This window comes from Mauremys mutica, chromosome 6, assembly GCF_020497125.1.
Source record: "Mauremys mutica isolate MM-2020 ecotype Southern chromosome 6, ASM2049712v1, whole genome shotgun sequence".
NCBI lineage: Eukaryota > Metazoa > Chordata > Testudines > Geoemydidae > Mauremys > Mauremys mutica.
This window is the reverse complement of record NC_059077.1, coordinates 117,118,258-117,133,715: the sequence shown is the minus strand read 5'-3', so window position 1 is coordinate 117,133,715 and position 15,458 is coordinate 117,118,258. Positions and strand designations below refer to the sequence as shown.

At 43.9% G+C, this 15,458-nt stretch overlaps 1 protein-coding gene across 2 annotated transcripts in view; it reads left to right on the top strand.

The window, feature by feature from the left end:
- The window catches only part of GRIN3A (glutamate ionotropic receptor NMDA type subunit 3A), a 98,692-nt gene that overhangs the window by 17,447 nt on the left and 65,787 nt on the right, over positions 1-15,458 (top strand). The gene's annotated exons all lie outside the window — the stretch shown is intronic.

Below are 15,458 nucleotides of genomic sequence, written 5' to 3'. Positions count from 1 at the left end.
GGACTTTTTGTAGGTGCTTTCCTTTCATTTGTCCTATAGCTTTCCTTTTTAAAGCATCCTTTAAGGTGGGGACAGAAATGGTCTGATCCTAGCCCGAACAAAAGTTTTAAAAATTCACATTTTCCTCTTGCGTATTATAAACAGCATTAGAAGTAGCCGTTTCGTTGTGCATACCACAAGCCTTGGGCTAAACTTTGATTTATACCCCCACACAATCCTGTTTAATCGCATTGCAGAATATTTTACAGTCAGGAAGACTGATTTCAGAAATCCCAGCATTCAAATGACTGAAAACGCTAGCGTCTGCTGAAACAAATGTCAGTTGAAAGAATATTGCTGCTACGCTTTCCTATACAAACAGTTCCTTTATATTAGTCTGAAAATAATCCACAAAATACTCACTGCTTATTTCAGGCAATATTTTATGCAATGAACAGGAAACTGGGAATTAAGAGACCTGGGTTTGGTTTCTCATTCTGCCAGAGACTTGTTGTGTGATCTGGGACATGCCACTTGACCTTGCTTTGCCTCTGATTCTCCCAACTGCAAAATGAAGATAATATTTACCCCACTTCGTTAACCAAGGGTTGTGCATTCTTAGAATGAAAGGCGTTATCTGAAGTGCTTATGTAGCACCTCATACTCTGCAACGTGTTTATCCTGGGAGGTCAGGCAGTGCTATTATCCCCATTTTACAGATGGAGAACTGAGGCACAGAGAAGACTAAGTGACCTACTTCCACAGGAAGCTTGTGGCAGAGCAGGGATTCGAATCTAACACCCAAGTCTTAGGTTAATCCCTAAGCACTGGGCCATCCTTCCTCTCTCCTTTATACGTGTACAGTCCTAGATCATCATCATTACAACACTGCTGATCACAGCCTCTCGGGTTTTGATAAGTACTTATTGGAAACTGCTTTTGTAACATGCTCAGGGCTCCTGGCAGAGGCAAATCTCCCATTGACTACAGGGTCATGCCCGGATTCCAGAATCCCAAAGCAAGTTTCAAACATTACTAAAAATGATCCAACTTACAAACATTCAAATGTGCTGATATTGTGTCCCCTCGTGTTTATGTCATAGTGAATTAATTTGGGCTTACATAAGAAAAACTTGTGAATGATTAAAAATTAAAAGTGAATACAGTAACTCCTCACTTAACGTTGTAATTATGTTCCTGAAAAATGCAACTTTAAGCAAAATGATGTTAAGCGAATCCCATTTCCCCATAAGAATTAATGTAAATGGGGGGGTTAGGTTCCAGGGAAATTTTTTTCACCAGACAAAAGACTATACACACACACACACAGACTATACATTTTAAACAAACAATTTAATACTGGTACACAGTGATGATGATTATGAAGCTTGTTTGAGGTGGAGGAGTCAGAGGGTGGGATATTTCCCAGGGAATGCCTTACTGCTAAATGATGAACTAGCAATTGGCTGAGCCCTCAAGGGTTAACTCTCACACTCTACAAGGCAGCACAAACAGGAGGAAGGGGATACAGCATCACAGACAGAGACAGAGACACACACCGTGTGAGAGAGAGAGAGATGCACATTTCCCCTTTAAGTACACTGACCCTACTCTTAAGTACACTGCCTTGTTAATTAGATCAGCTTGCTGAGACTGCAGCTGCTGCCAGCAAACCCCCTCCATCCTGAGCCCTGTCATGTGTCCCCCTGCTCTATGGAAGATGGGGTAAGCGGGGTGCAGGAGCAGGTGGGAGGGGGACACCCTGACAGCCCCCCGCTTCCTCCCCGCCGCACAGCAAGCAGGAGTCTCGGGGAGCAGCTCCAAAGCAGAGGGCAGGAGCAACACGTGGCAGTAGGGGGAGGGACAGCTGAACTGCCGGCAATTGATAGCCTGCTGGGCGGCTGCCGCACAGGAAACTTAGAGGAGCAGGGAGCTGATGGGGGGCTGCTGGTCCACCCTGGTTCCAAGCCCCCACCAGCTAGCTGCAATGGGCTGCTCTTCCTGCAAGCATTGGACAAAGTAGGTGGCTGCCAAACAATGTTAGAAGGGAGCATTGCACAACTTTAAACGAGCATGTTCCCTAATTGATCAGCAACGTAACAATGAAACAACGTTAACTGGGACGACTTTAAGTGAGGAGTTACTGTATAAGTTACCAGCCTGCACTGAAATATTTAAAGGCTTGATGGTGTTGTTTATAGGTTATAAGTCCTAGGCCACGTAGCTGATGAATACAACATATAGAACAAGGAGCAATGGTCTCAAATTGCAGTGGGGGAGGTTTGGGTTGGATATTAGGGAAAACTATTTCCCTAGGAGGGCGGTGAAGCACTGGAATGGGTTCCCTAGGGAGGCAGTGGAATCTCCACCTTTAGAGGTTTTTAAGGCCCGGCTTGACAAAGCCCTGGCTGGGATGATTTAGTTGGTGTTGGTCCTGCTTTGAGCAGGGGGTTGGACTAGATGACCTCCTGAGGTCTCTTCAAACCCTAATCTTCTATGTTTCTATGATCTATATAGCCAGATCGAGCTCTTTGAGGAATAAAATGAGAGACTGAAGGCAATTATTTTCTATCCTGAAGTAATGAATTGTATTCAGAGGAACAGATCCTGCAACCTTTCCTCATACGAGCAATCTCCCACTCAAGAAAGGAGCCTGGTTGAAGCTGGTGGGATTATTAATATCAACAACAAATGCTCAGCTCAGTAAAAGTTGTAGGAGTGGGACTCTGAAGATGGAGTAAGAAATAGGATTTGGTTTTAATAAATCCTGTTGCCAAAATAAGTTTGGGGTTAACTGAAATGGAAGAATTTGAATACTGTAAAATAGAACATTAAAGAGACATGAAGGAATAGCGCATACGTACATGGCGAGCTGTGCACTGGAAATTAGAAAAGAAGAGAGGCTGAACAGTTGATGTCGTTCTAGTGGATCTTTGAAGCAGGCACAGAGTGCCATCTAATGGCCCGTCAGAACGAAATGTCAGGGCTAGAATCACGCACGTAGCTCACTGTATGAATTGTTTGACTTTATTTAATAATGTTCGAGTCCCAGCACTGCTCAATATTGTTGTGGGGGTCGCAGAACATGTATTTGTGAAAGAAAAAGGAAAGTTCATATTTGTCACGTCATTTCTGCCAAGATCCGTGTTGCTCTGGTTTTAAGGATGGAAGCTAACAATGTTCTAGTTCTTTGCTGAATGTCACAAAAGTCCCTGAGGGTAACAGTCAAAGAAGGGGTGAAATTCTGCCCTTATAAGTGGGTGGCAGGGGCAGCCCTGGATCAGCTCTATAGTCACTCTGTTCCCTTGGGCAGATAATTCCTTTTTCCTCATTGCACAGCCCAGTTACTCAGCCAGGGCACAGGTGATGCCCCTGAGTTTTCCAGCATGGTGCTTATTTTGCCCTTGTGAAAGACTCAAAATGGGACACCCACTTTTTAGCTCTACATGATGCAAAAGCAGTTTATGAAGGAGATGAGACAGGATTAACTACTGGGGTTTTCCTAACGACAGTCCTTGAGCCATTCATTTTTAAAAACCACGCCACTTGGCTTTTAAAGATGATGTTTCAAGCATTTGGACTTTCCTCCCCCAGCCAACTGTAACTCTTATTGCTAATTTCCCAATCATCTAATTAAATCCTTAGTGTCTTAAATAAAAACTTCTAGCTGGGATTTTAATGGTTGTTCCTGATTTTATGCCAACTATACAAACATAGTGTTAACCCTTGTGGCAAATGGCTGATGCTACTGTAGTGGGTCCTGCGCTTTTTCTTGGTGTGGTGGGTCGGGGCGTCACCCTGTGTCCCTGTTGTTGGGTGCCGAGGGCTCCACTCTAGTGTCCCGGGAAGGCGGGAGAGGAAGAAAGCAGGGAAGGGGGTCAGGGTCCGCTCCCTACCCTGAGTCCCAGCCTCTTCAGCTCCACGGGCTTCTTACCCTCTTCCCTCTTGGGTAGGGTTATCCTCAGTCCTCGATGCTAGGAGTCTCCCTGCTCTGCTTGGGCAGGGTCTCCTTTTCTCTAGTGCTCGGGTCTTCCAGTTCACAGCAATACCCCTCCAAACTCTAGTCATCTCTCCTTCTCCCCGTCTCTGACTGGAGTAGGGATTTTTATCAGGTCTCTGACAGGGCCTTATTTGGCTACAGGTGCTCCAATTGACCTGTAGTGACCTTTCCCTAGCCTACAGGGAACCAGGCCTTGATCACCTCCTATTGCCCACTCTTCAAAGACCAGTGGGTGCTGTCCAGGGTTCTCTGCTCGGTGTCCCCTTCTGGTTCCCTAGTTTTGGCCCTTTGACCCCCACACCTGTTCCTGTTTTTTCCTTCATTGTCCCCCGTAATCAGTTGAGTTCCCGGGCTCAGTGGGTCCTCCCCAAAGGCTGGAATTTCAATAGGACCACTCTCCCACTGCTCCCTGGCCCTGCTGTAGCACACCTTATTGTCATGATTTAAATGTGTATCCTCAAAAAGATGAACTACTACCTTCAGCTGCCCTGCACTCATTTGAGAGCTAAGAGATCAGACTTTGCAAGCTTAATTTTTTTTATTTAGTTTCTTTTTGTATGTGATATTCATATACAATGAAATCCATCTGAAGGTAAAATTCAACCAGTATAGAATGCCCATATAATGCCACTAGAACACTGGGCTTCGAAATGAGGTAGTGTGGATGGTCTAACACAAGCCATTTAGGGTGGGAATCATTTCTTCCATACAATGCGCATCTAAGCCACCACTGAGATGCAGCCACCACTGTGTTTCACTGTACACAGCAATATTGTGCATTGCTTTAGGACTAGAAGTGAAGTGTCATATCCATTTGATATCAAGTTGGATTTAGGTAGGCAGAATCCAAGTTGTAATTTGGCCAAGACATTGAGGTCAGAAGCACCTGAATTCTTGTAGAAATTGCCGTGGGATTTCAGACGAGCACAAGTGGTTAGGACCTTGTTTTTACATCTCAAGTGAAAGATGATACCTGTGGCAGGGTCTTCCTGTACTGTGACCCCAAACATCATTTTAAAACTTTGGTTCAGAACTGAATGAGCAACACAAATGCCACCGGCCCCTCTAGCACCTAAGTATCCCTGACTCCAATGACCTGGCTTGATTCTACTGAATTACAGCACAAGGCGGAATGGCTTCAAGGCAATGGTTAATACAGTGAGATAAAGCCATTTGGTTATGAAGCCAGATCTCAGCACAACAGCGCCCATTAGAGGGTGGCACAGAAAGCTATCGAGTTCATTTTTCCACATAGAACCAAAAATGGCTTGGGGTATGTCTACACTACCCACCAGATCGGCGGGCAGCGATCGATCCTGCGGGGATCGATTTATCGCATCTAGTCTAGATGCGATAAATCGACCCCTGAGCACTCTCCCATTGACTCCTGTACTGCACCTCCGCGAGAGGCGCAGGCAGAGTCAACAGGGGAGCGGCAGCAGTCAACTCACCGTGGTGACGATACCGTGGTAAGTCAATCTAAGTTCGTTGACTTCAGCTACATTAGTCACGTAGCTGAAGTTGCATAACTTAGATCTATTCCCCCTCCCGCAGTGTAGACCAGGCCTTAGAAATCAGCATGATTTCTCTTTCTTGTTTTCTGCTGTTTGTGTTTACCCAGAATACTTCTCTCCTAGGGTTAAACCGCTAACCCAGACTGCAGGGTTACCCAGGCCCAGTTGCACTTGTGAAACAGTAACACTCTGCAAGGAAATCCTCTCCCCTGTGCCTCCTCCCTACCCCACACACATTCAGGCAGAAGGCCCACGTGCACAGTGCAGTTCTGCTGTGCCGGAGGGTAGGGGTTGGGCATCCGGTTTAATGAAATGGTTACAGCATTTCACGCTGAGAAACTCAGCGAGAGGGGATGTTGCCAAGTGGCATACGGTGGAGCAATTCTCCCCAGGAGCTTCCTGTGCCCCAGCAGAGAAATGTGAGGACAGGGAGCAGGCAGCAGATCTGTAAGTCGGCAAACCCTGTGATCATTCGTCTTCATCCCAGCAGAAGAGATAGGGGGTAGAGGATCTGAGCAGCTGCAAAGACCGCAGCAGTGGCTGCTGAATAGCTTTTACTGACACTCCCCACCGTTGGGCAGTCGATTCCTTCCCCACCTCCTCCTGCAGGACTCAGCACAAAGGCTGCATCTTCGGCCCTTCTAAAGATCCGTAATCGTTTCTTTGCAGCAACTTAAGTCAGTCCTGCCATCCCTGCACCCCTTAAAATCCCACCAACTTCCATGGGCATTCCACACGCTGGAAGGGCGGGATAGGCCTCGCCCAGCCATTTGTTAATAGACGTTGGAAATTATCTCCCCTTCGTTCTTGCTGTTGCCTGCAGTCAGGCTCTGACAGCTCTCAGCCTGGCAGATGCAAGTATTGCCCGTATCACAGGCTCCCCGAGTGCCCCAAAAGCACTGCGGTGGTAGCAGCAGCACATTGCGCACAGGAAGCAAATGTCCTGCTGGCTTAGTGGTCAGGGAAGGTCTTAGAGTAAGACTAAAATTGATCCCTTCTGTCACACGTCTGACCCCGTAAAACCCTTGATCCCCACAGGTGCCTGAACCCCCTGGCTTGAAGTGGTTCCCATCCTATACAGGGTTTACAGTTTGGTTCAATGGTTCTCAGCACCCCCTACTATAAAAATTGTTCCAGCCCCCCTGCCATTACCCGAGTATCACATTTTGCCTCCTGGCACTTGATTTACTTTCAAATGATTTGACAGTATTTTATATCCAGAATATGAAAATACAGCCAAACCAATGAGGCATTTCCTCCGAGCATAAGCATGGAACCCACGCTAAATGTTCAACCTTAACTGTTGGCCTAGTGAAGAAGATGGGCACTGCAAACAGCATTTCAATAGTCGCCAGTAAAACCGACCAGCTGAGGAGCACGCGACTCCCAGGAAGTTAGCGGCAGAGCTCTGAGTTAGCAGCAATCCATGTTTCCTTAAGAAAAGGATTACAGCATTGCAGGCCATGGCACATATTCCCCCCACCCCAAATTTACAGCAAGGCAAAGAAGTAGTAACTTGGTTGACGTCAATGTAGTTGCACTGGTGTAAACCAGGATGACGTCAGACTTATTATCCCTGTTACAATAGTACCCAGAGTCCTGAAATGAGAGCCCCACGGCGTTAGCCACAGCACAAACTCCTGAGGCACAGGCCCAGCTCTGATGAACTGTCTAAACAGGAAAGACATGCAAAGAATGGGAGAAAGGAAGTATTATTATTCCCATTGCACGTATGGGGGAGTGAGGCACAGAGAGATTAAGTGACTTGCCCAAGGTCACACAGGAAGTCTGTGGCTGAGCAAGGACTAGAACCCAGCGTTTTTTTAGTGCCAGTACAAAACTTTGGCCACAAATCAAGTGTTACTTTCTAGAGTCAGGCTCCCTAAGTTTAACATAGTAACGCAGTGTGTTACATACACTTTGGGATCATACTTGCGTTTGGTGCTGATATGGCATCTCTCATCTAAAGTGTTTTATAGACATTAACTGCCTCATAGCACTTCCATGAGGTGGGTAACTATTCTTAGACCCATTCTGGAGATGAGAGAAAGTAAAGCACAGAGAGGTGATGTGACAGGCTCATGATTAGGGCCCTACCAAATTCACGGTCCAATTTGGTCAATTTCACAATCATAGGATTTTAAGAATTGTAAATTTCACGATTTCAGCTATTTAAATCTGGAATTTCACGGTGTTGTAATTGTAGGGATCCTGACACAAAAAGGAGTTGTGGGCGGGGGTCGCAAGGTTATTGTAGGGGGGTTGTGGTACTGCTACCCTTACTGCTATCCTTACAGCTGCAGAGCGGCGGCCGCTGGCTGGGAGCCCTGCTCTGAAGGCAGAGCCGCTGCCAGCAGCAGCACAGCAGTAAGGGTGGTACGGTATGGTATTTCCTCCCTTACTTCTGCGTTGCTGTCTGCAGAGCTGGGCCCCCATTCAGTAGCTGCTGCTCTCTGGCCGCCCAGCTCTGAAGCAAGCACAGATGTAAGGAAGCAATACCGCGACCCCCCCAAAATAACCTTGTGACCCCACCCTGCAATTTCCTTTTGGGTAGAACCCCCAATTGGGAAAAAGTTGATCTATCCCGTGAAATCTGTTTAGTATAATGTAAAAGCATGCAAAAGACCAGATTTCATGTGGGAGACCAAATTTCACGATCCGTGACACATTTTTCATGGCCGTGAATTTGGTAGGGTCCTACTCACGATCAAATGCAGTGTCACTGGCTCCGAACAGACTGGAAACTGACTGCAATAATTCCGACTCCCGGGTCCCTGTTTTAACCCCTCCACAATGTGTTCTCTCCAGATAAATAATTGATTGAAACAGAAATACAAACAGCCTAATTCTCCCCAGCCTTTCACTTGCTGTGCAAGATTGTAATATTCTAATATTGTAGCGCTTGGCACTCACTTTCCACACGAGAGTCACTATGTGCATGGGAGATTTAAAATACACTTTAACAATAAATCTACTGTTTGTTAATTGTAATGGCATATATTGGGGGAGAATAGATATCATGTCTCACGGCATCTTTATGAAATTTCCCTCTGTCATTGACCTTTAAAAGTCTTTCCCGAACAAAGAACACCTTGAAGTTTTGGAAGTAACATTATTTATTATAATCTATAAGTGGCAATGTGGATAAATAATGGATCTAACTTTCCAAAAATGGCTGATTGTTCATATTTTTGGCATGTTGTTTGACCTTGTGTGGAGCTTTACATATTCAGATTAGTTTAGTGCATTTGTGTGGAGTCTTTAGAACTGCTGAGCAGCCCTTAGGTGAGATAACAATTTGGTGCAAGGAGAAATCATTTTTTAGATGAATTCAGACTAGCCCTAAATTAGTAGATATGAGGTTGTTGTGTTATCTTTTTTAAACAAACAGTAGATACCTTGTCAAGGTCTGTTTACATGTGTTGCTCGGCCAATTGACAAACTCCTTTTGATGCAGGGATCACAGGAACTTTAGCTAGTCTATATTACCGCCTCTCGAAGCTTTAAAATGCCTTTAACAAATATTTCAGCCATTATTTTTGAGCTCTTGATTGCTTAACACACTGAGCTAAGTTATGCTCTTAGTCCCATAGGTATATATCACCAGTAAAGACAGGGAGTGGCTGCTCTCCCCACTTCTTCAGTGGTGGGGACCACAGCACGTAATCTTGCCTAAGCGACATCCTGATCATGCAAAGGGTTTAACTTTAAGCATATGAGTGGGCCCAGGGATCCCTCTTCCGAGCAGTCTGCCCCAGAGAATTGAAAGAGAATAATATTTGCTGTGCATCATTTACACCTAGTTAGCAAAAGAACGTGGGTATCTACACTTTTAATTACACTAATGTAGCTTGAAGTTAAACATGACTTAAGTGCTTTGCTGGAGTAGGGCCTTAAGGCTACGTTAATAGGAATTGGACAAGGCCCCAAAGTCACAGGGAGTCTTTCCACGGCTATACTGTAAATTGGATTGGGCCCTAAAGCGAGATTAGCTCAGACCCCAGCGCCACCTGCCCATCAGAGAGGAGAGTTTGTCCAGGTGCTTGACCACCTGCAGCACAGCTCCTGCAGAAGCCTTGCTGGAAGGTGGAAGGATGTCCAAAGTGTAACAGTGAGGATCCTACCCAGCATGCCATTCCAGGGCTCATGGGAGAGGGTACGCTCCCTTGCTCTTTTGCACACCTGCCTCCAAATCCCTCCTCTGAGGGGAATGCCTGAAGGAAACTGGAGGCTGAACCTCGTAAAGATTCCAGATTCATAAAACTTTCCGCAGGAGGGTTCAATTTGGATGCAACCATTTTACACATATATTTGCTTTGACACCAAAATCTTACTGCTAGAGCTGGGCAGAGAAAGGTCATTCCATTTTGTGGAGGATTTTGATATTTAAAAAATCCTAATTCGGAGAGAAGAGGAACAGAGCCCTGACTCTGGGCCAGTTCACCTGTTGGGCTGTCCTTGGACCATAGGTCCTGGAAGCCCGAGGAGCCCAGACTGCTGAGAAGCCACAAGGCTAGAAGCCCAGGCTCCCCAGCAGCCCACCACATGGGCCACCGTGTGCGGGGGCTGGCAGGAAACCAGGCAGGTTCCCAACGAAACCTGAAAGTCTGAACTTTGCCAAAATCAAACCGTCTCTGTGAAATGTTTTACTTCCAACAAACTGGTACCTTCCAGTGAACAAATGTTTCGCCAGAATTTGTCTGACCAGCTCTACTTCCTACATTAATTAAAGGGAAATTTCAAAACCCAACAGGTCCCGCTAATGAAAGTAATGACTCTTGGCTATGTAGCACTGTGTAATCATGTCATGTGTGGGTCATTAACTTTCAGGCAAGGTGGCTTCAACTTTGTAAATCCAACTACAGAATACAAAGCTTCTCAAGTTGTGGAAACAACTGCCTTTCCTTGCTCAGAACAGCCATTTCGGAGTCACTCCTGAGGTGCGAGTCCCCAGGGGTCCTTTGAAAGCCGTGAGGTATATTTTTCCTCATGCATGGGATTCCCACCGATGTCAATTTATAAATATGTTCCCCTGAGCAAATGCATATTTGAGCACTGCTTCAGCCCCAGAGAATCACTGGAGAATAATGGTTGCTGTGCATCACTTACTTTTACACCTACTTAGCAAAAGAGTGTTAGCATATGTACTTTTAATTATACTAATGAAACTGTAATAATGTAACATAAAATGCCTCTGCAACAATGCCTAATCAGTGTTGCAGACTTTGTGGAACAGATAAAGGGCCGGATCCTCAGGTACCGCAAGTCAGCCTTGCTCCGTGGAATTCATTGGAGCTGGAAATATTTACATCAGCTGAGGATCTGGCCTCGAAGAAAACTGAAATGGAGACTCAGCAAATGTTACCAAGCCTGATTTTAATGAAATGCAAATAGGGTTTCATTTGTTAAATGAACCAGCAGTTCTTATCTCAAGTAGCAGGGCAATGAATACAAGCCAATAAAACTGTACTTGTTGTGAGAAGCTAAGTGATAAAAAGGGACTTGTCCTCTGATCTAGGAAACTGAAAGACGCCACAGATCATACAAAAGTTAATATTAATATTTCATCAGACTCAATGGGCTGCTCCACAGCCCATTGAAGTCAGTGGAAAGACTCCCACCGACTCTAATGGCCTATGGAGAAGGCCCCATTTAAAAAGAAATTTAAAATTCCGGGTCAGATCCTCAGCTGGTATACAATGAAATCATAGGATTTATGCTGGTTTATACCTCCTGAGAATCTGACTTTCCATGTTCAACAAAAACAATGGCTAATGGAGTTTGATGAAAATCAAGTGCTAATAAAACTTTTTTTTTAAATTGCTAATCAGGCTGTATGATAATGCAAGTACATTATTAAAAAGAGATAAAAAATAATTAGCATATATATATATATGTGGTTTAATTCTTTTTGGTGCAATAAAACAAGTTGTGGTGTTAGTTATATGATCTTTAATTATGATTTCAAACCAAACTGGGACAGAGTAATTGAGTGGCCATCTGCATTTTAATATATAGATCAGGCAGTTTAATTGGAACAATCACATTTTTAATAATTTCCAATTTGAGATAAATATGGAAGGGTTTTCCCTCAGAACTTTTATAATGATGGCTTGAACATAGTTCAATACACTCCAGTAATTTAATAAAGCTGCTGCTCACTGATACAATTTTATAGTTGTGTGTCTGAAATATTATTTAATTTGGTAAAAGGCTTGGTCATGAAATTATCCAGCCTCAATGGCAATCACTAAATAAGTCAGACTTTCTCAACAGTCCTTCATTTCCAGGCAATAATTTGTTGATTAATCATTTCAAAGAGCGATGATTCTACAAAAGCACTGAATTTAAAAACGTGCTACATTACGCCAATATCCCAAATCCTGACCATGCCTCCAATATGGAACTAACCCCTCAGGACCCCTGTGGCCCAGCTCGGCCACCGGTTGTGCAGGAAAAATTAAGTCTTGTGGGGAAACTTGGAAGCAGCCTTCAAACATCTGCAATGCAGTCACAAAGCCCCACCCCATTCCAGAAGACTCTGCTCCCCTTCTGGAGTAGCGACGACATGGAGGAGTGTCCTTAGGGGAGGCAATGCCAGGAGGAAAGGCAGGGTTCTTTTCGGATGACAACACCAAAACAGAGCTAGCCATCAGTTATCTCAACTAGAAGAAAAGGTTCCCACCATAGGGCCATTGTGGATTGGTGGTAAGACAAAGCCCTATGTAACTGCCCGAAGTCCATGATGGTATTCATGTGCAGATCTCAGAGTTAGCCAAAAGAGGTGTAAAACCACATCTTAGCAGAGAGCTCTCCGTTGCGGAATTTCACGTGCATCATTGTTTCAGTAAAATTCTAGAATAAGGGTTGCAATAAGTACCCCTCAAAATTATTTTGGTTCCTTATTAAAGAGAGTAGTAAACAAATAACCAGTACTTACTGCTAAAGCCTCCCACTTAGGGTCAGCTCATTAAACATTGTCTGCAACTTCATGCGCAGTCATGTTAGATTGCTATATCTATCCTAACGTGACTTTTGTCCCTGATTCAGCAAAGCACTTCAGCATGCTTTACTTTAAGCCCAGATGTCAGTTCCATTGAAGTCAGTGCGATTTAAGCCTGTGATGAGGCTGCTAAGCAAGTGCTACAGTCCTCTACTGAATCGGGACCATTAAGAGGATCTGTCAGTGAACCAACACTTTCACAGTTAAATACTCAAATGCATGTTCCAGTCCATATTTTGGAAATATAGATTTATCATTGTATGTGCCTGAGGTCAGACTCAAGTGCTTTCAAGTGAAAAGGAGATGAGAAACTTTACACTGCAAATAGTAAAGTGAACTAAGGGTTGATATCAGGGCTGGGAACTTTTTTTAAAAAAAAAAGATTTTGATAGAAAAATCAGACAAGCTGATTTAGTTCCATATCAGAATAGCTTCTTTGATTTCTGATTCTCTCTTGCATATATCTGGCACAAAAACCTGCTGCTGCATTTTAAAACCCCAGATTCGGAAGGGACTCCCTCTCCAACTTTCACTATTTAAAACCATTTAATGATGACAAGAAATTCATACGTGAAAGTGGCTGCTGTCCATGTGTTTTTTATACTGGTTTTTATAAAAATGTAATGCTGAAGTCAGTGGAGAAAAACACACCTGACTTTATGTTAAAAAAATGGTTTTCAAATTGAATCTGCAATCAGCTCTATCCCATTTCATTGGCAGGAACAATGCCATCTAACCCCAGTAAAACTCAGTGGGACCAAACTAACACATCCAGCTGTCCCAGATGTGCATTAGGACGAGACCCTCAGAATGCAACCATCCACTCATAGGAGAAACTTAGAGTCCAGTTGTGGGGCTTAGAGTGCCTCCAACTCCCAAGTCAGTCAGTGGGAGTTGAATGCACTCACTACCTAACAGGAAGTACTCAGTATCTTTCAGGATTGGGCCCATGAACCATCATTTTTAACATTCATCAGCACTTGTTTTTCCTGCATCATCTGTGTGACCCTGCTGGCACTACCGTCAATGGTAAATCCCTGACTGGTTTCAATGGAATGTGCGTCACATTCCATGGGACTGCTGAGAGTGAGACGAAGGGATCGTTTCCTTAATTTTTTATTTGTTGGTTTAATGCTGTTTCTCTTTAATCCTTTATTGCGCTCAGTGTAGTGGGAAGGTGCCCAATTGATACCCCTGAAGACTAAAGTCCCCTGTTTATTCAGAGATCACATACAACACGGGCAGTGGCAATTGAAGCTCCCCCATGACCTGGAATGAGTCGTCCCTAGGGGGTGAAAGGCAAGTTCAGTCTCCAGGGCCTTTCAAAACTTCCTTAGGAGGCTTCCAACAAGGCAGCTACCTTGTGTGGATGTTCCATTTGTATTGCTGTGGCTCCAAAATAGTCAAGATGTTGTAGTACAAACACACTGGAAGACGCAGACTCTGCCCCCTAAATCTTACATTATGCTGTTTTTTCTGAGGTGGACACCTGTCCACTAAGGATTGGACTGAGCCCATCAATCTCATTCCCCATAGGCTACCCAAAAGGCAACAGATGGTCATAATAAAGCGCTCAATCATTCTCCCTCTGAATTTAATGGCCGAAGTCCCACTGACTTAGGAACATAGGACGAGAAGGCACCTCCTGGGTCATTGAATCCAATCCCTGCTCCTGCAGGTAATCCCATCATATAAACCCTTCAAGGGGAGCAGGATCAAACTCCAAATTTGGTGGGTTTATATATATATTTAGCACTTAATTTACTACGGGTCTGATAATTTCATTTTATATAAGCAACACTATGTTTCAGTCTGTCTATTATACTGTAATAATTACAGCGCTTGGGTTTCAGCTTTCTGTTACCAGTACAATGCATGCACTGTTATGTTATTTATAAATGTAGAATTTTCATTTATTATTAAAAATAATATTGAAAAATTCACAATCTGCATATGGCTCAGATAACTATCCGTGCATCTCTAAAACATATAGTCTGCAAAATCTAGCTGAAAAGCTCATGAGTACAGACTGTCTTGTGAAATTCCTGGCACCTCCACTTCTGATCCTGGATAGAAATAATCCAAGAACAGCTGTTCTCCTGGGATACTAGCCCTTCCATTTGCAAAGGCAGGCAGAAACTGAAGACGAAAAAACACATCCAGTCATTTCAGAGCCTCAGAAATGGTTTAGCTTGCGTTCAGTTTGAGGACAGTACTTTATCGGAACCAGTTCACCTATCCCAAACTATTACACAGGATTTTTGTTTTCCAGGTTAATCAAAAGCCTATGATCAATAGACAATGTCTCTGTGGTGTGGGATTCATTAATGTCACATGCTTGTTAATTTGGTAGTTTGTCCTTTACCAGAGAGTCAGTCACATAATGTCTTATTGCTAGTACAAGATGAGTATTGATTGCGTGCCATGATCTATTTAATTAGTTTATTCGTGTGTCTATGTAAAAGAGGCCCTGAATACCAAAACCAAGAGATAACAAAAAGAGCTGAAAACCTTTTTAATTGTGGTATTCTTCTAACCTAACTCATGAGTTTGCATTCACTTCAGGAGTAGCTTAACTGATTTATACCAGATCCTCAGCTGCGACTAGTGGAGATATACCAGTTTAGAGCAGCTGGGGATCTGACCTGCATCATGGGATAGAGATGGGGAGCAGTAACTTGGGGTCTTTCATTTATTCTTCAACATACAACATTTGGATCAAATTAAATAATGTGGCAGTGTTCCATAAACTCTCAGTAGTTTATTTTTTATTTTGTGTAATTTTGGATCAAAGATATACTCCAGATTCTACACTGATTTAGATCCAGTAGTTCCCCCAAGAAAGCTGTTCAAAACTGAATGGAAAGTCAGAATTTATTGCAGTGCACTTAATACACATGCACACATACTCACTCTGTAGGCCAAATAATACTTGATAGAGGAAGAAACATAGTAAGTTTCT